We start from the raw sequence: 18541 nt of genomic DNA, 5'->3' as shown, positions 1-18541 counted from the left end.
TCTTCGTCATTCTGCTCGGAACTCACCACAGCCCAATGCCCGATTTCTGCCTCAGTCTAGGGTTAGGCTTAGGGCTAGGGTTAGGGTTATGCCTAGGGTTAGGGTTATGCCTAGGGTTAGGGTTCAGAAAACCACAAAGCCAGGAGCTCCAGGGATACTCCCCATGCAAAAGGCAGGCCAAGTTGAGCGTAGCACATCCAAATCCTTGCTCCCTCTTCGTCATTCTGCTCGGAACTCCCCACAGCCCAATGCCAGATTACTGGCTCAGTCTAGGGTTAGGCTTAGGGCTAGGGTTAGGGTTATGCCTAGGGTTAGGGTTCAGAAAACCACAAAGCCAGGAGCTCCAGGGACACTGATCATGCGAAAGGCAGGCCAAGTTAAGCACGGCACATCCAAAACCTTGCTCCCTCTTCTTCTTTCTGCAAGGGTTAGGGTTAGGGGCTCGGGTTAGGGTTAGGGGTTAGGGTTAGGGGTAGGGTTAGGGTTAGGGTTTTGACTAGGGTTAGGATTCAGAAAGCCACAAAGCCAGGGGACCCAGGCACACTAAGCATGCAAAAGGCAGGCCAAGTTGAGCGTAGCACATCCAAATCCCCTCTCCCTCTTCGTCATTCTGCTCGGAACTCACCACAGCCCAATGCCCGATTTCTGCCTCAGTCTAGGGTTAGGCTTAGGGCTAGGGTTAGGGTTATGCCTAGGGTTAGGGTTTTGACTAGGGTTAGGATTCAGAAAACCACAAAGCCAGGGGACCCAGGCACACTAAGCATGCAAAAGGCAGGCCAAGTTGAGCGTAGCACATCCAAATCCTTGCTCCCTCTTCGTCATTCTGCTCAGAACTCACCACGGCCCAATGCCCGATTACTGGCTCAGTCTAGGGTTAGGCTTAGGGCTAGGGTTAGGGTTATGCCTAGGGTTAGGGTTCAGAAAACCACAAAGACAGGAGCTCCAGGGATACTCCCCATGCAAAAGGCAGGCCAAGTTGAGCGTAGCACATCCAAATCCCCTCTCCCTCTTTGTCATTCTCCTCGGAACTCCCCACAGCCCAATGCCCGATTACTGGCTCAGTCTAGGGTTAGGCTTAGGGCTAGGGTTAGGGTTATGCCTAGGGTTAGGGTTCAGAAAACCACAAAGCCAGGAGCTCCAGGGATACTCCCCATGCAAAAGGCAGGCCAAGTTGAGCGTAGCACATACAAATCCTTGCTCCCTCTTTGTCATTCTGCTCGGAACTCACCACAGCCCAATGCCCGATTACTGCCTCAGTCTAGGGTTAGGCTTAGGGCTAGGGTTAGGGTTATGCCTAGGGTTAGGGTTCAGAAAACCACAAAGCCAGGAGCTCCCGGGATACTCACCATGCAAAAGGCAGGCCAAGTTGAGCGTAGCACATCCAAATCCCCTCTCCCTCTTTGTCATTATGCTCGGAACTCACCACAGCCCAATGCCCGATTACTGCCTCAGTCTAGGGTTAGGCTTAGGGCTAGGGTTAGGGTTATGCCTAGGGTTAGGGTTCACAAAACCACAAAGCCAGGAGCTCCAGGGATACTCACCATGCAAAAGGCAGGCCAAGTTGAGCGTAGCACATCCAAAACCTTGCTCCCTCTTCTTCTTTCTGCAAGGGTTAGGGTTAGGGGCTCGGGTTAGGGTTAGGGGTTAGGGTTAGGGGTAGGGTTAGGGTTTGGGTTTTGACTAGGGTTAGGATTGAGAAAACCACAAAGCCAGGGGACCCAGGCACACTAAGCATGCAAAAGGCAGGCCAAGTTGAGCGTAGCACATCCAAATCCCCTCTCCCTCTTCGTCATTCTGCTCAGAACTCACCACAGCCCAATGCCCGATTTCTGCCTCAGTCTAGGGTTAGGCTTAGGGCTAGGGTTAGGGTTATGCCTAGGGTTAGGGTTCAGAAAACCACAAAGACAGGAGCTCCAGGGATACTCCCCATGCAAAAGGCAGGCCAAGTTGAGCGTAGCACATCCAAATCCTTGCTCCCTCTTTGTCATTCTGCTCGGAACTCACCACGGCCCAATGCCCGATTACTGGCTCAGTCTAGGGTTAGGCTTAGGGCTAGGGTTAGGGTTATGCCTAGGGTTAGGGTTCACAAAACCACAAAGCCAGGAGCTCCAGGGACACTGATCATGCGAAAGGCAGGCCAAGTTAAGCACGGCACATCCAAAACCTTGCTCCCTCTTCTTCTTTCTGCAAGGGTTAGGGTTAGGGGCTCAGGTTAGGGTTAGGGGTTAGGGTTGGGGTTTTGACTAGGGTTAGGGTTCAGAAAAGCACAAAGCCAGGAGCTCCAGGGATACTCCCCATGCAAAAGGCAGGCCAAGTTGAGCGTAGCACATCCAAATCCCCTCTCCCTCTTCGTCATTCTGCTCGGAACTCACCACAGCCCAATGCCCGATTTCTGCCTCAGTCTAGGGTTAGGCTTAGGGCTAGGGTTAGGGTTATGCCTAGGGTTAGGGTTATGCCTAGGGTTAGGGTTCAGAAAACCACAAAGCCAGGAGCTCCAGGGATACTCCCCATGCAAAAGGCAGGCCAAGTTGAGCGTAGCACATCCAAATCCCCTCTCCCTCTTCGTCATTCTGCTCGGAACTCACCACAGCCCAATGCCCGATTTCTGCCTCAGTCTAGGGTTAGGCTTAGGGCTAGGGTTAGGGTTATGCCTAGGGTTAGGGTTATGCCTAGGGTTAGGGTTCACAAAACCACAAAGCCAGGAGCTCCAGGGATACTCACCATGCAAAAGGCAGGCCAAGTTGAGCGTAGCACATCCAAATCCTTGCTCCCTCTTCTTCATTCTGCTCGGAACTCACCACGGCCCAATGCCCGATTACTGCCTCAGTCTAGGGTTAGGCTTAGGGCTAGGGTTAGGGTTATGCCTAGGGTTAGGGTTCAGAAAACCACAAAGCCAGGAGCTCCAGGGATACTCCCCATGCAAAAGGCAGGCCAAGTTGAGCGTAGCACATCCAAATCCTTGCTCCCTCTTCTTCATTCTGCTCGGAACTCACCACGGCCCAATGCCCGATTACTGCCTCAGTCTAGGGTTAGGCTTAGGGCTAGGGTTAGGGTTATGCCTAGGGTTAGGGTTCAGAAAACCACAAAGCCAGGAGCTCCAGGGACACTGATCATGCGAAAGGCAGGCCAAGTTGAGCGTAGCACATCCAAATCCTTGCTCCCTCTTCGTCATTCTGCTCGGAACTCCCCACAGCCCAATGCCAGATTACTGGCTCAGTCTAGGGTTAGGCTTAGGGCTAGGGTTAGGGTTATGCCTAGGGTTAGGGTTCAGAAAACCACAAAGCCAGGAGCTCCAGGGACACTGATCATGCGAAAGGCAGGCCAAGTTAAGCACGGCACATCCAAAACCTTGCTCCCTCTTCTTCTTTCTGCAAGGGTTAGGGTTAGGGGCTCGGGTTAGGGTTAGGGGTTAGGGTTAGGGGTAGGGTTAGGGTTAGGGTTTTGACTAGGGTTAGGATTCAGAAAGCCACAAAGCCAGGGGACCCAGGCACACTAAGCATGCAAAAGGCAGGCCAAGTTGAGCGTAGCACATCCAAATCCCCTCTCCCTCTTCGTCATTCTGCTCGGAACTCACCACAGCCCAATGCCCGATTTCTGCCTCAGTCTAGGGTTAGGCTTAGGGCTAGGGTTAGGGTTATGCCTAGGGTTAGGGTTTTGACTAGGGTTAGGATTCAGAAAACCACAAAGCCAGGAGCTCCAGGGATACTCCCCATGCAAAAGGCAGGCCAAGTTGAGCGTAGCACATCCAAATCCTTGCTCCCTCTTCGTCATTCTGCTCAGAACTCACCACGGCCCAATGCCCGATTACTGGCTCAGTCTAGGGTTAGGCTTAGGGCTAGGGTTAGGGTTATGCCTAGGGTTAGGGTTCAGAAAACCACAAAGCCAGGAGCTCCAGGGATACTCCCCATGCAAAAGGCAGGCCAAGTTGAGCGTAGCACATCCAAATCCCCTCTCCCTCTTTGTCATTCTCCTCGGAACTCCCCACAGCCCAATGCCCGATTACTGGCTCAGTCTAGGGTTAGGCTTAGGGCTAGGGTTAGGGTTATGCCTAGGGTTAGGGTTCAGAAAACCACAAAGCCAGGAGCTCCAGGGATACTCCCCATGCAAAAGGCAGGCCAAGTTGAGCGTAGCACATACAAATCCTTGCTCCCTCTTTGTCATTCTGCTCGGAACTCACCACAGCCCAATGCCCGATTACTGCCTCAGTCTAGGGTTAGGCTTAGGGCTAGGGTTAGGGTTATGCCTAGGGTTAGGGTTCAGAAAACCACAAAGCCAGGAGCTCCAGGGATACTCACCATGCAAAAGGCAGGCCAAGTTGAGCGTAGCACATCCAAATCCTTGCTCCCTCTTTGTCATTATGCTCGGAACTCCCCACAGCCCAATGCCCGATTTCTGCCTCAGTCTAGGGTTAGGCTTAGGGCTAGGGTTAGGGTTATGCCTAGGGTTAGGGTTCACAAAACCACAAAGCCAGGAGCTCCAGGGATACTCACCATGCAAAAGGCAGGCCAAGTTGAGCGTAGCACATCCAAATCCTTGCTCCCTCTTTGTCATTCTGCTCGGAACTTCCCACAGCCCAATGCCCGATTACTGGCTCAGTCTAGGGTTAGGCTTAGGGCTAGGGTTAGGGTTATGCCTAGGGTTACGGTTCAGAAAACCACAAAGCCAGGAGCTCCAGGGACACTGATCATGCGAAAGGCAGGCCAAGTTAAGCACGGCACATCCAAAACCTTGCTCCCTCTTCTTCTTTCTGCAAGGGTTAGGGTTAGGGGCTCGGGTTAGGGTTAGGGGTTAGGGTTAGGGGTAGGGTTAGGGTTTGGGTTTTGACTAGGGTTAGGATTGAGAAAACCACAAAGCCAGGGGACCCAGGCACACTAAGCATGCAAAAGGCAGGCCAAGTTGAGCGTAGCACATCCAAATCCCCTCTCCCTCTTCGTCATTCTGCTCAGAACTCACCACAGCCCAATGCCCGATTTCTGCCTCAGTCTAGGGTTAGGCTTAGGGCTAGGGTTAGGGTTATGCCTAGGGTTAGGGTTCACAAAACCACAAAGCCAGGAGCTCCAGGGATACTCCCCATGCAAAAGGCAGGCCAAGTTGAGCGTAGCACATCCAAATCCTTGCTCCCTCTTTGTCATTCTGCTCGGAACTCACCACGGCCCAATGCCCGATTACTGGCTCAGTCTAGGGTTAGGCTTAGGGCTAGGGTTAGGGTTATGCCTAGGGTTAGGGTTCACAAAACCACAAAGCCAGGAGCTCCAGGGACACTGATCATGCAAAAGGCAGGCCAAGTTAAGCACGGCACATCCAAAACCTTGCTCCCTCTTCTTCTTTCTGCAAGGGTTAGGGTTAGGGGCTCAGGTTAGGGTTAGGGGTTAGGGTTAGGGTTTTGACTAGGGTTAGGATTGAGAAAACTACAAAGCCAGGGGACCCAGGCACACTAAGCATGCAAAAGGCAGGCCAAGTTGAGCGTAGCACATCCAAATCCCCTCTCCCTCTTCGTCATTCTGCTCAGAACTCACCACAGCCCAATGCCCGATTTCTGCCTCAGTCTAGGGTTAGGCTTAGGGCTAGGGTTAGGGTTATGCCTAGGGTTAGGGTTATGCCTAGGGTTAGGGTTCAGAAAAGCACAAAGCCAGGAGCTCCAGGGATACTCACCATGCAAAAGGCAGGCCAAGTTGAGCGTAGCACATCCAAATCCCCTCTCCCTCTTCGTCATTCTGCTCGGAACTCACCACAGCCCAATGCCCGATTTCTGCCTCAGTCTAGGGTTAGGCTTAGGGCTAGGGTTAGGGTTATGCCTAGGGTTAGGGTTATGCCTAGGGTTAGGGTTCAGAAAACCACAAAGCCAGGAGCTCCAGGGATACTCCCCATGCAAAAGGCAGGCCAAGTTGAGCGTAGCACATCCAAATCCCCTCTCCCTCTTCGTCATTCTGCTCGGAACTCACCACAGCCCAATGCCCGATTTCTGCCTCAGTCTTGGGTTAGGCTTAGGGCTAGGGTTAGGGTTATGCCTAGGGTTAGGGTTCAGAAAACCACAAAGCCAGGAGCTCCAGGGATACTCACCATGCAAAAGGCAGGCCAAGTTAAGCACGGCACATCCAAAACCTTGCTCCCTCTTCTTCTTTCTGCAAGGGTTAGGGTTAGGGGCTCGGGTTAGGGTTAGGGGTTAGGGTTAGGGGTAGGGTTAGGGTTAGGGTTTTGACTAGGGTTAGGATTGAGAAAACCACAAAGCCAGGGGACCCAGGCACACTAAGCATGCAAAAGGCAGGCCAAGTTGAGTGTAGCACATCCAAATCCCCTCTCCCTCTTTGTCATTCTCCTCGGAACTCACCACAGCCCCATGCCCGATTTCTGCCTCAGTCTAGGGTTAGGCTTAGGGCTAGGGTTAGGGTTATGCCTAGGGTTAGGGTTCAGAAAACCACAAAGACAGGAGCTCCAGGGATACTCCCCATGCAAAAGGCAGGCCAAGTTGAGCGTAGCACATCCAAATCCTTGCTCCCTTTTTGTCATTCTGCTCGGAACTCACCACAGCCCAATGCCCGATTACTGCCTCAGTCTAGGGTTAGGCTTAGGGCTAGGGTTAGGGTTATGCCTAGGGTTAGGGTTCACAAAACCACAAAGCCAGGAGCTCCAGGGATACTCACCATGCAAAAGGCAGGCCAAGTTGAGCGTAGCACATCCAAATCCTTGCTCCCTCTTCGTCATTCTGCTCGGAACTCACCACAGCCCAATGCCCGATTACTGGCTCAGTCTAGGGTTAGGCTTAGGGCTAGGGTTAGGGTTATGCCTAGGGTTATGGTTCACAAAACCACAAAGCCAGGAGCTCCAGGGATACTCCCCATGCAAAAGGCAGGCCAAGTTGAGCGTAGCACATCCAAATCCTTGCTCCCTCTTCGTCATTCTGCTCGGAACTCCCCACAGCCCAATGCCCGATTTCTGCCTCAGTCTAGGGTTAGGCTTAGGGCTAGGGTTAGGGTTATGCCTAGGGTTAGGGTTCACAAAACCACAAAGCCAGGAGCTCCAGGGATACTCACCATGCAAAAGGCAGGCCAAGTTGAGCGTAGCACATCCAAATCCCCTCTCCCTCTTCGTCATTCTGCTCGGAACTCACCACAGCCCAATGCCCGATTACTGGCTCAGTCTAGGGTTAGGCTTAGGGCTAGGGTTAGGGTTATGCCTAGGGTTAGGGTTCAGAAAACCACAAAGCCAGGAGCTCCAGGGATACTCACCATGCAAAAGGCAGGCCAAGTTGAGCGTAGCACATCCAAATCCTTGCTCCCTCTTCGTCATTCTGCTCGGAACTCACCACGGCCCAATGCCCGATTACTGCCTCAGTCTAGGGTTAGGGTTATGCCTAGGGTTAGGGTTATGCCTAGGGTTAGGGTTCAGAAAACCACAAAGCCAGGAGCTCCAGGGATACTCCCCATGCAAAAGGCAGGCCAAGTTGAGCGTAGCACATCCAAATCCTTGCTCCCTCTTCTTCATTCTGCTCGGAACTCACCACGGCCCAATGCCAGATTACTGCCTCAGTCTAGGGTTAGGCTTAGGGCTAGGGTTAGGGTTATGCCTAGGGTTAGGGTTCAGAAAACCACAAAGCCAGGAGCTCCAGGGACACTGATCATGCGAAAGGCAGGCCAAGTTAAGCACGGCACATCCAAAACCTTGCTCCCTCTTTGTCATTCTGCTCGGAACTCACCACAGCCCAATGGCCGATTACTGCCTCAGTCTAGGGTTAGGCTTAGGGCTAGGGTTAGGGTTATGCCTAGGGTTAGGGTTCAGAAAACCACAAAGCCAGGAGCTCCAGGGATACTCACCATGCAAAAGGCAGGCCAAGTTGAGTGTAGCACATCCAAATCCCCTCTCCCTCTTCGTCATTCTGCTCGGAACTCACCACAGCCCAATGCCCGATTTCTGCCTCAGTCTAGGGTTAGGCTTAGGGCTAGGGTTAGGGTTATGCCTAGGGTTAGGCTTCAGAAAACCACAAAGCCAGGAGCTCCAGGGATACTCCCCATGCAAAAGGCAGGCCAAGTTGAGCGTAGCACATCCAAATCCTTGCTCCCTCTTTGTCATTCTGCTCGGAACTCACCACAGCCCAATGCCCGATTACTGCCTCAGTCTAGGGTTACGCTTAGGGCTAGGGTTAGGGTTATGCCTAGGGTTAGGGTTCACAAAACCACAAAGCCAGGAGCTCCAGGGATACTCCCCATGCAAAAGGCAGGCCAAGTTGAGCGTAGCACATCCAAATCCTTGCTCCCTCTTTGTCATTCTGCTCGGAACTCACCACAGCCCAATGCCTGATTACTGCCTCAGTCTAGGGTTAGGCTTAGGGCTAGGGTTAGGGTTATGCCTAGGGTTAGGGTTCACAAAACCACAAAGCCAGGAGCTCCAGGGATACTCACCATGCAAAAGGCAGGCCAAGTTGAGCGTAGCACATCCAAATCCCCTCTCCCTCTTCGTCATTCTGCTCGGAACTCACCACAGCCCAATGCCCGATTACTGGCTCAGTCTAGGGTTAGGCTTAGGGCTAGGGTTAGGGTTATGCCTAGGGTTAGGGTTCAGAAAACCACAAAGCCAGGAGCTCCAGGGATACTCACCATGCAAAAGGCAGGCCAAGTTGAGTGTAGCACATCCAAATCCTTGCTCCCTCTTCGTCATTCTGCTCGGAACTCACCACAGCCCAATGCCCGATTTCTGCCTCAGTCTAGGGTTAGGCTTAGGGCTAGGGTTAGGGTTATGCCTAGGGTTATGGTTCACAAAACCACAAAGCCAGGAGCTCCAGGGATACTCCCCATGCAAAAGGCAGGCCAAGTTGAGCGTAGCACATCCAAATCCCCTCTCCCTCTTCGTCATTCTGCTCGGAACTCCCCACAGCCCAATGCCCGATTTCTGCCTCAGTCTAGGGTTAGGCTTAGGGCTAGGGTTAGGGTTATGCCTAGGGTTAGGGTTCACAAAACCACAAAGCCAGGAGCTCCAGGGATACTCACCATGCAAAAGGCAGGCCAAGTTGAGCGTAGCACATCCAAATCCTTGCTCCCTCTTCGTCATTCTGCTCGGAACTCCCCACAGCCCAATGCCCGATTACTGGCTCAGTCTAGGGTTAGGCTTAGGGCTAGCGTTAGGGTTATGCCTAGGGTTAGGGTTCAGAAAACCACAAAGCCAGGAGCTCCAGGGATACTCAGCATGTAAAAGGCAGGCCAAGGTGAGGAGGACACAGCCCAAACCTTGCTCCCTCTTTGTCATTCTGCTCAGAATTGCCACAACCCTCTGCCGGATTTCTGGCTCAAGGTAGGGTTAGGGATAGGGTTATGCCTTGGGTTAGGGTTAGGGTTACGCCTAGGGTTAAGGTTGAGAAAACCACAAAGCCAGGAGCTCCAGGGACACTGATCATGCGAAAGGCAGGCCAAGTTAAGCGTGGCACATCCAAAACCTTGCTCCCTCTTCGTCTTTCTGCAAGGGTAAGGGTTAGGGTTAGGGGCTCGGTATAGGGTTAGGGTTAGGGGTTAGGGTTAGGGTTATGCCTAGGGTTAGGATTGAGAAAACCACAAAGCCAGGGGACCCAGGCACACTAAGCATGCAAAAGGCAGGCCAAGTTGAGCGTAGCACATCCAAATCCTTGCTCCCTCTTTGTCATTCTGCTCGGAACTCACCACAGCCCAATGCCCGATTACTGGCTCAGTCTAGGGTTAGGCTTAGGGCTAGGGTTAGGGTTATGCCTAGGGTTAGGGTTCACAAAACCACAAAGCCAGGAGCTCCAGGGATACTCACCATGCAAAAGGCAGGCCAAGTTGAGTGTAGCACATCCAAATCCTTGCTCCCTCTTCGTCATTCTGCTCGGAACTCCCCACAGCCCAATGCCCGATTTCTGCCTCAGTCTAGGGTTAGGCTTAGGGCTAGGGTTAGGGTTATGCCTAGGGTTAGGGTTCACAAAACCACAAAGCCAGGAGCTCCAGGGATACTCACCATGCAAAAGGCAGGCCAAGTTGAGCGTAGCACATCCAAATCCCCTCTCCCTCTTCGTCATTCTGCTCGGAACTCCCCACAGCCCAATGCCCGATTTCTGCCTCAGTCTAGGGTTAGGCTTAGGGCTAGGGTTAGGGTTATGCCTAGGGTTAGGGTTCACAAAACCACAAAGCCAGGAGCTCCAGGGATACTCACCATGCAAAAGGCAGGCCAAGTTGAGCGTAGCACATCCAAATCCTTGCTCCCTCTTCGTCATTCTGCTCGGAACTCACCACAGCCCAATGCCCGATTACTGGCTCAGTCTAGGGTTAGGGTTATGCCTAGGGTTAGGGTTATGCCTAGGGTTAGGGTTCAGAAAACCACAAAGCCAGGAGCTCCAGGGATACTCAGCATGTAAAAGGCAGGCCAAGGTGAGGAGGACACAGCCCAAACCTTGCTCCCTCTTTGTCATTCTGCTCAGAATTGCCACAACCCTCTGCTGGATTTCTGGCTCAAGGTAGGGTTAGGGATAGGGTTAGGCCTTGGGTTAGGGTTAGGGTTACGCCTAGGGTTAAGGTTGAGAAAACCACAAAGCCAGGAGCTCCAGGGACACTGATCATGCGAAAGGCAGGCCAAGTTAAGCGTGGCACATCCAAAACCTTGCTCCCTCTTCTTCTTTCTGCAAGGGTAAGGGTTAGGGTTAGGGGCTCGGTATAGGGTTAGGGTTAGGGGTTAGGGTTAGGGTTATGCCTAGGGTTAGGATTGAGAAAACCACAAAGCCAGGGGACCCAGGCACACTAACCATGCAAAAGGCCGGTCAAGTTAAGCACAGCACATCAAAACCCTGCTCCCTCTTCCTCTTTCTGCTTGGAACTCACCACAGCCCAATGCCCAGTTTCTGGCTCGGCCTAGGGTTAGGGTTAGGGTTTGGTTTAGGGTTAGGGTTAGGGTTAGCTTACGCCTAGGGTTAGGGTTGAGGAAACCACAAAGCCAGGAGCTCCAGGCGTACTCACAAAGCAAAAGGCATACCAAGGTGACCGCAGCACATCCAAAACCTTGCTCCCTCTTCTTCTTTCTGCAAGGGTTAGGGTTAGGGGCTCGGGTTTGGGTTAGGCTTAGGGGTTAGGGTTATGCCTAGGTTTAGGATTAAGAAAACCACAAAGCCAGGAGACCCAGGGACACTAACCATACAAAAGGCAGGCTAACTTAAGCATGGCATATCAAAACCTTCCTCCCTCTTCCTCTTTCTGCTCGGAACTCACCACAGACCGATGCCCGATTACTGGCTCAATCTATGGTTAGAGTTAGGTTTAGGCGTTCTCCTAGGGTTAGGCTTGAGAAAACCACAAAGCCAGGAGCTCCAGGGATACTCAGCATGCAAAAGGCATACCAAGGTGAGGAGGACACCGCCCAAACCTTGCTCCCTCTTCGTCATTCTGCTCAGAACTTGCCACAACACTCTGCCGGATTTCTGGCTCAAGGTAGGGTTAGGGATAGGGTTACGCCTTGGGTTAGGGTAAGGGTTACGCCTAGGGTTAAGGTTGAGAAAACCACAAAGCCAGGGGACCCAGGGACACTAACCATGCAAAAGGCCGGTCAAGTTAAGCACAGCACATCAAAACCTTGCTCCCTCTTTCTCTTTCTGCTCGGAACTCACCACAGCCTAAGGCCCAGTTTCTGGCTTGAGCTAGGGTTAGGGTTTGGTTTAGGGTTAGGGTTAGGGTTAGGCTTATGCCTAGGGTTAGGGTTGAGGAAACCACAAAGCCAGGAGCTCCCGGCTTACTCACCATGCAAAAGACATACCATGGTGACCACAGCACATCCGAAACCTTGCTCCCTCTTCCTCATTCTGCTCAGAACTCGCCACAACCCTCTGCTGGATTTCTGGCTCAAGGTAGGGTTAGGGTTAGGGTTATGCCTAGGGTTTGGGTTGAGAAAACCACAAAGCCAGGAGCTCCAGGGATACTCACCATGCAAAAGGCAGGCCAAGTTGAGCGTAGCACATCCAAATCCCCGCTCCCTCTTCGTCATTCTGCTCAGAACTCACCACGGCCCAATGCCCGATTACTGGCTCAGTCTAGGGTTAGGCTTAGGGCTAGGGTTAGGGTTATGCCTAGGGTTAGGGTTCAGAAAACCACAAAGCCAGGAGCTCCAGGGACACTGATCATGCGAAAGGCAGGACAAGTTACGCACGGCACATCCAAAACCTTGCTCCCTCTTCTTCTTTCTGCAAGGGTTAGGGTTAGAGTTAGGGGCTCGGTTTAGTAGGGTTAGTGTTAGGGGTTAGGGTTCGTGTTATGCCTAGGGTTAGGATTGAGAAAACCACAAAGCCAGGAGACCCAGGCACACTAACCGTGTAAAAGACCTACCAAGGTGACAGCAGCATATCCAAAACCTTGCTCCCTCTTCGTCATTCTGCTCAGAACTCGCCACAGCCTAAGGCCCAGTTTCTGGCTTGAGCTAGGGTTAGGGTTTGGTTTAGGGTTAGGGTTGGGGTTAGCTTACGCCTAGGGTTAGGGTTGAGGAAACCACAAAGCCAGGAGCTCCCGGCTTACTCACCATGCAAAAGACATACCATGGTGACCACAGCACATCCGAAACCTTGCTCCCTCTTCCTCTTTCTGCTCAGAACTCGCCACAACCCTCTGCTGGATTTCTGGCTCAAGGTAGGGTTAGGGTTAGGGTTATGCCTAGGGTTTGGGTTGAGAAAACCACAAAGCCAGGAGCTCCAGGGACACTGATCATGCGAAAGGCAGGACAAGTTACGCACGGCACATCCAAAACCTTGCTCCCTCTTCTTCTTTCTGCAAGGGTAAGGGTTAGGGTTAGGGGCTCGGTATAGGGTTAGGCTTAGGGGTTAGGGTTCGGGTTATGCCTAGGGTTAGGATTGAGAAAACCACAAAGCCAGGGGACCCAGGGACACTAACCATACAAAAGGCAGGCCAATTTAAGCATGGCATATCAAAACCTTCCTCCCTCTTCCTCTTTCTGCTCGGAACTCACCACAGACCGATGCCCGATTACTGGCTCAATCTATGGTTAGAGTTAGGTTTAGGCGTTCTCCTAGGGTTAGGCTTGAGAAAACCACAAAGCCAGGAGCTCCAGGGATACTCAGCATGCAAAAGGCATACCAAGGTGAGGAGGACACCGCCCAAACCTTGCTCCCTCTTCGTCATTCTGCTCAGAACTTGCCACAACACTCTGCCGGATTTCTGGCTCAAGGTAGGGTTAGGGATAGGGTTACGCCTTGGGTTAGGGTAAGGGTTACGCCTAGGGTTAAGGTTGAGAAAACCACAAAGCCAGGGGACCCAGGGACACTAACCATGCAAAAGGCTGGTCAAGTTAAGCACAGCACATCAAAACCTTGCTCCCTCTTTCTCTTTCTGCTCGGAACTCACCACAGCCTAAGGCCCAGTTTCTGGCTTGAGCTAGGGTTAGGGTTTGGTTTAGGGTTAGGGTTAGGGTTAGGCTTACGCCTAGGGTTAGGGTTGAGGAAACCACAAAGCCAGGAGCTCCAGGCGTACTCACCATGCAAAAGACATACCATGGTGACCGCAGCACATCCGAAACCTTGCTCCCTCTTCCTCTTTCTGCTCAGAACTCGCCACAACCCTCTGCCGGATTTCTGGCTCAAGGTAGGGTTAGGGTTAGGGTTATGCCTAGGGTTTGGGTTGAGAAAACCACAAAGCCAGGAGCTCCAGGGACACTGATCATGCGAAAGGCAGGACAAGTTACGCACGGCACATCCAAAACCTTGCTCCCTCTTCTTCTTTCTGCAAGGGTAAGGGTTAGGGTTAGGGGCTCGGTTTAGTAGGGTTAGTGTTAGGGGTTAGGGTTCGTGTTATGCCTAGGGTTAGGATTGAGAAAACCACAAAGCCAGGAGACCCAGGCACACTAACCGTGTAAAAGACCTACCAAGGTGACAGCAGCATATCCAAAACCTTGCTCCCTCTTCGTCATTCTGCTCAGAACTCGCCACAGCCTAAGGCCCAGTTTCTGGCTTGAGCTAGGGTTAGGGTTAGGGTTAGGGTTAGGCTTACGCCTAGGGTTAGGGTTGAGGAAACCACAAAGCCAGGAGCTCCCGGTTTACTCACCATGCAAAAGACATACCATGGTGACCGCAGCACATCCGAAACCTTGCTCCCTCTTCCTCTTTCTGCTCAGAACTCGCCACAACCCTCTGCTGGATTTCTGGCTCAAGGTAGGGTTAGGGTTAGGGTTATGCCTAGGTTTTGGGTTGAGAAAACCACAAAGCCAGGAGCTCCAGGGACACTGATCATGCGAAAGGCAGGACAAGTTACGCACGGCACATCCAAAACCTTGCTCCCTCTTCTTCTTTCTGCAAGGGTAAGGGTTAGGGTTAGGGGCTCGGTATAGGGTTAGGCTTAGGGGTTAGGGTTCGGGTTATGCCTGGGGTTAGGATTGAGAAAACCACAAAGCCAGGAAACCCAGGGACACTAACCATGTAAAAGGCAGGCCAGCTTAAGCATGGCATATCAAAACCTTCCTCCCTCTTCCTCTTTCTGCGCGGAACTCACCATAGCCCGATGACCGATTAGTGGCTCAGTCTAGGGTTAGGGTTAGGGTTAGGGTTCTCCTAGGGTTAGGCTTGAGAAAACCACAAAGCCAGGAGCTCCAGGGATACTCAGCATGTAAAAGGCATACCAAGGTGAGGAGGACACAGCCCAAACCTTGCTCCCTCTTTGTCATTCTGCTCAGAATTGCCACAACCCTCTGCCGGATTTCTGGCTCAAGGTAGGGTTAGGGATAGGGTTAGGCCTTGGGTTAGGGTTAGGGTTACGCCTAGGGTTAAGGTTGAGAAAACCACAAAGCCAGGAGCTCCAGGGACACTGATCATGCGAAAGGCAGGCCAAGTTAAGCACGGCACATCCAAAACCTTGCTCCCTCTTCTTCTTTCTGCAAGGGTTAGGGTTAGGGGCTCGGGTTTGGGTTAGGGTTAGGGGTTAGGGTTAGGGTTATGCCTAGGGTTAGGATTGAGGAAACCACAAAGCCAGGAGACCCAGGCACACTAACCATGCAAAAGGCCGGTCAAGTTAAGCACAGCACATCAAAACCCTGCTCCCTCTTCCTCTTTCTGCTTGGAACTCACCACAGCCCAATGCCCAGTTTCTGGCTCGGCCTAGGGTTAGGGTTAGGGTTTGGTTTAGGGCTAGGGTTAGGGTTAGCTTACGCCTAGGGTTAGGGTTGAGGAAACCACAAAGCCAGGAGCTCCAGGCGTACTCACAAAGCAAAAGGCATACCAAGGTGACCGCAGCACATCCAAAACCTTGCTCCCTCTTCTTCTTTCTGCAAGGGTTAGGGTTAGGGGCTCGGGTTTGGGTTAGGCTTAGGGGTTAGGGTTATGCCTAGGTTTAGGATTAAGAAAACCACAAAGCCAGGAGACCCAGGGACACTAACCATACAAAAGGCAGGCCAACTTAAGCATGGCATATCAAAACCTTCCTCCCTCTTCCTCTTTCTGCTCGGAACTCACCACAGACCGATGCCCGATTACTGGCTCAATCTATGGTTAGAGTTAGGTTTAAGCGTTCTCCTAGGGTTAGGCTTGAGAAAACCACAAAGCCAGGAGCTCCAGGGATACTCAGCATGCAAAAGGCATACCAGGGTGAGGAGGACACCGCCCAAACCTTGCTCCCTCTTCGTCATTCTGCTCAGAACTTGCCACAACACTCTGCCGGATTTCTGGCTCAAGGTAGGGTTAGGGATAGGGTTAGGCCTTGGGTTAGGGTAAGGGTTACGCCTAGGGTTAAGGTTGAGAAAACCACAAAGCCAGGGGACCCAGGGACACTAACCATGCAAAAGGCCGGTCAAGTTAAGCACAGCACATCAAAACCTTGCTCCCTCTTTCTCTTTCTGCTCGGAACTCACCACAGCCTAAGGCCCAGTTTCTGGCTTGAGCTAGGGTTAGGGTTTGGTTTAGGGTTAGGGTTAGGGTTAGGCTTACGCCTAGGGTTAGGGTTGAGGAAACCACAAAGCCAGGAGCTCCAGGCGTACTCACCATGCAAAAGACATACCATGGTGACCACAGCACATCCGAAACCTTGCTCCCTCTTCGTCATTCTGCTCAGAACTCGCCACAACCCTCTGCCGGATTTCTGGCTCAAGGTAGGGTTAGGGTTAGGGTTATGCCTAGGGTTTGGGTTGAGAAAACCACAAAGCCAGGAGCTCCAGGGACACTGATCATGCGAAAGGCAGGACAAGTTACGCACAGCACATCCAAAACCTTGCTCCCTCTTCTTCTTTCTGCAAGGGTTAGGGTTAGAGTTAGGGGCTCGGTTTACTAGGGTTAGTGTTAGGGGTTAGGGTTCGTGTTATGCCTAGGGTTAGGATTGAGAAAACCACAAAGCCAGGAGACCCAGGCACACTAACCGTGTAAAAGACCTACCAAGGTGACAGCAGCATATCCAAAACCTTGCTCCCTCTTCTTCTTTCTGCAAGGGTAAGGGTTAGGGTTAGGGGCTCGGTATAGGGTTAGGGTTAGGGGTTAGGGTTAGGGTTATGCCTAGGGTTAGGATTGAGAATACCACAAAGCCAGGGGACCCAGGCACACTAACCATGCAAAAGGCCGGTCAAGTTAAGCACAGCACATCAAAACCCTGCTCCCTCTTCCTCTTTCTGCTTGGAACTCACCACAGCCCAATGCCCAGTTTCTGGCTCGGCCTAGGGTTAGGGTTAGGGTTTGGTTTAGGGTTAGGGTTAGGGTTAGCTTACGCCTAGGGTTAAGGTTGAGGAAACCACAAAGCCAGGAGCTCCAGGCGTACTCACAAAGCAAAAGGCATACCAAGGTGACCGCAGCACATCCAAAACCTTGCTCCCTCTTCTTCTTTCTGCAAGGGTAAGGGTTAGGGTTAGGGGCTCGGTATAGGGTTAGGCTTAGGGGTTAGGGTTCGGGTTATGCCTGGGGTTAGGATTGAGAAAACCACAAAGCCAGGAAACCCAGGGACACTAACCATGTAAAAGGCAGGCCAGCTTAAGCATGGCATATCAAAACCTTCCTCCCTCTTCCTCTTTCTGCACGGAACTCACCATAGCCCGATGACCGATTAGTGGCTCAATCTACGGTTAGGGTTAGGGTTAGGCGTTCTCCTAGGGTTAGGCTTGAGAAAACCACAAAGCCAGGAGCTCCAGGGATACTCAGCATGTAAAAGGCATACCAAGGTGAGGAGGACACAGCCCAAACCTTGCTCCCTCTTTGTCATTCTGCTCAGAATTGCCACAACCCTCTGCCGGATTTCTGGCTCAAGGTAGGGTTAGGGATAGGGTTAGGCCTTGGGTTAGGGTTAGGGTTATGCCTAGGGTTAAGGTTGAGAAAACCACAAAGCCAGGAGCTCCAGGGACACTGATCATGCAAAAGGCAGGCCAAGTTAAGCGTGGCACATCCAAAACCATGCTCCCTCTTCTTCTTTCTGCAAGGGTTAGGGTTAGGGGCTCGGGTGAGGGTTAGGGGTTAGGGTTAGGGGTTAGGGTTAGGGTTTTGCCTAGGGTTAGGATTGAGAAAACCACAAAGCCAGGGGACCCAGGCACACTAACCATGCAAAAGGCGGGTCAAGCTAAGCACAGCACATCAAAACCCTGCTCCCTCTTCCTCTTTCCGCTCGGAACTCACCACAGACCGATGCCCGATTACTGGCTCAATCTATGGTTAGGGTTAGGGTTAGGCGTTCTCCTAGGGTTAGGGTTGAGAAAACCACAAAGCCAGGAGCTCCAGGGATACTCAGCATGCAAAAGGCATACCAAGGTGAGGAGGACACAGCCCAAACCTTGCTCCCTCTTTGTCATTCTGCTCAGAATTGCCACAACACTCTGCCGGATTTCTGGCTCAAGGTAGGGTTAGGGATAGGGTTAGGCCTTGGGTCAGGGTTAGGGTTACGCCTAGGGTTAAGATTGAGAAAACCACAAAGCCAGGAGCTCCAGGGACACTGATCATGCGAAAGGCAGGCCAAGTTAAGCACGGCACATCCAAAACCACAAAGTGGGGAGGGGTGGGCTGGCGCGCCGGCGCATGCGCAGTGGGGTGGGGGCCCGGCCAGGGCGCCCGCGCATGTGCAGTGGGGGGGAGGGGGCCGTCCAGCTCTCCCGCGCATGCGCAGTGGGGGTGGGGGGGGCCGGCAGGCGCCCGCGCATGCGCAGTGGGGGTGGGGGAGCCGTCCAGCTCTCCCGCGCATGCGCAGTGGGAGGGGAGGTTAGGGTCAGCGCGCCCGCGCATGCGCAGTGGGGGGGGGGGGCCCAGCCTGGGGGTGCCTTTTGTTCTGGTCCTCCGTGGGGCTGCCTTGAGAGCGGAATCAAGGTTGGAAAAGACCTCGGAGATCACTGAGTGCAACCAGCACCAGCACGGCCACCGCTGACCACGTCCGTCCATGCCACAGCCACAGGTGTTGGAGCACTCCCAGGGGTGGGCACTCCAAACCTCCCTGGGCAGCTGTGCCAAGGCCTGAGCGCCCTTTCCATGGAGGAATTTCCCCAATATCCACCCTGAGCCTCCCCTGGCCCAGCCTGAGGCCGTTCCCTCTCCTCCTGTCCCTGTTCCCTGGGAGCAGAGCCCGACCCCCCCGGCTGCCCGCTCCTGTCAGGGGCTTGTGCAGAG

Source organism: Coloeus monedula (assembly GCF_965178545.1).
Source record: "Coloeus monedula genome assembly, chromosome: 18".
Lineage (NCBI taxonomy): Eukaryota > Metazoa > Chordata > Aves > Passeriformes > Corvidae > Coloeus > Coloeus monedula.
The sequence above is the reverse complement of the archived record's forward strand: the minus strand, read 5'-3'. Positions refer to the sequence as shown.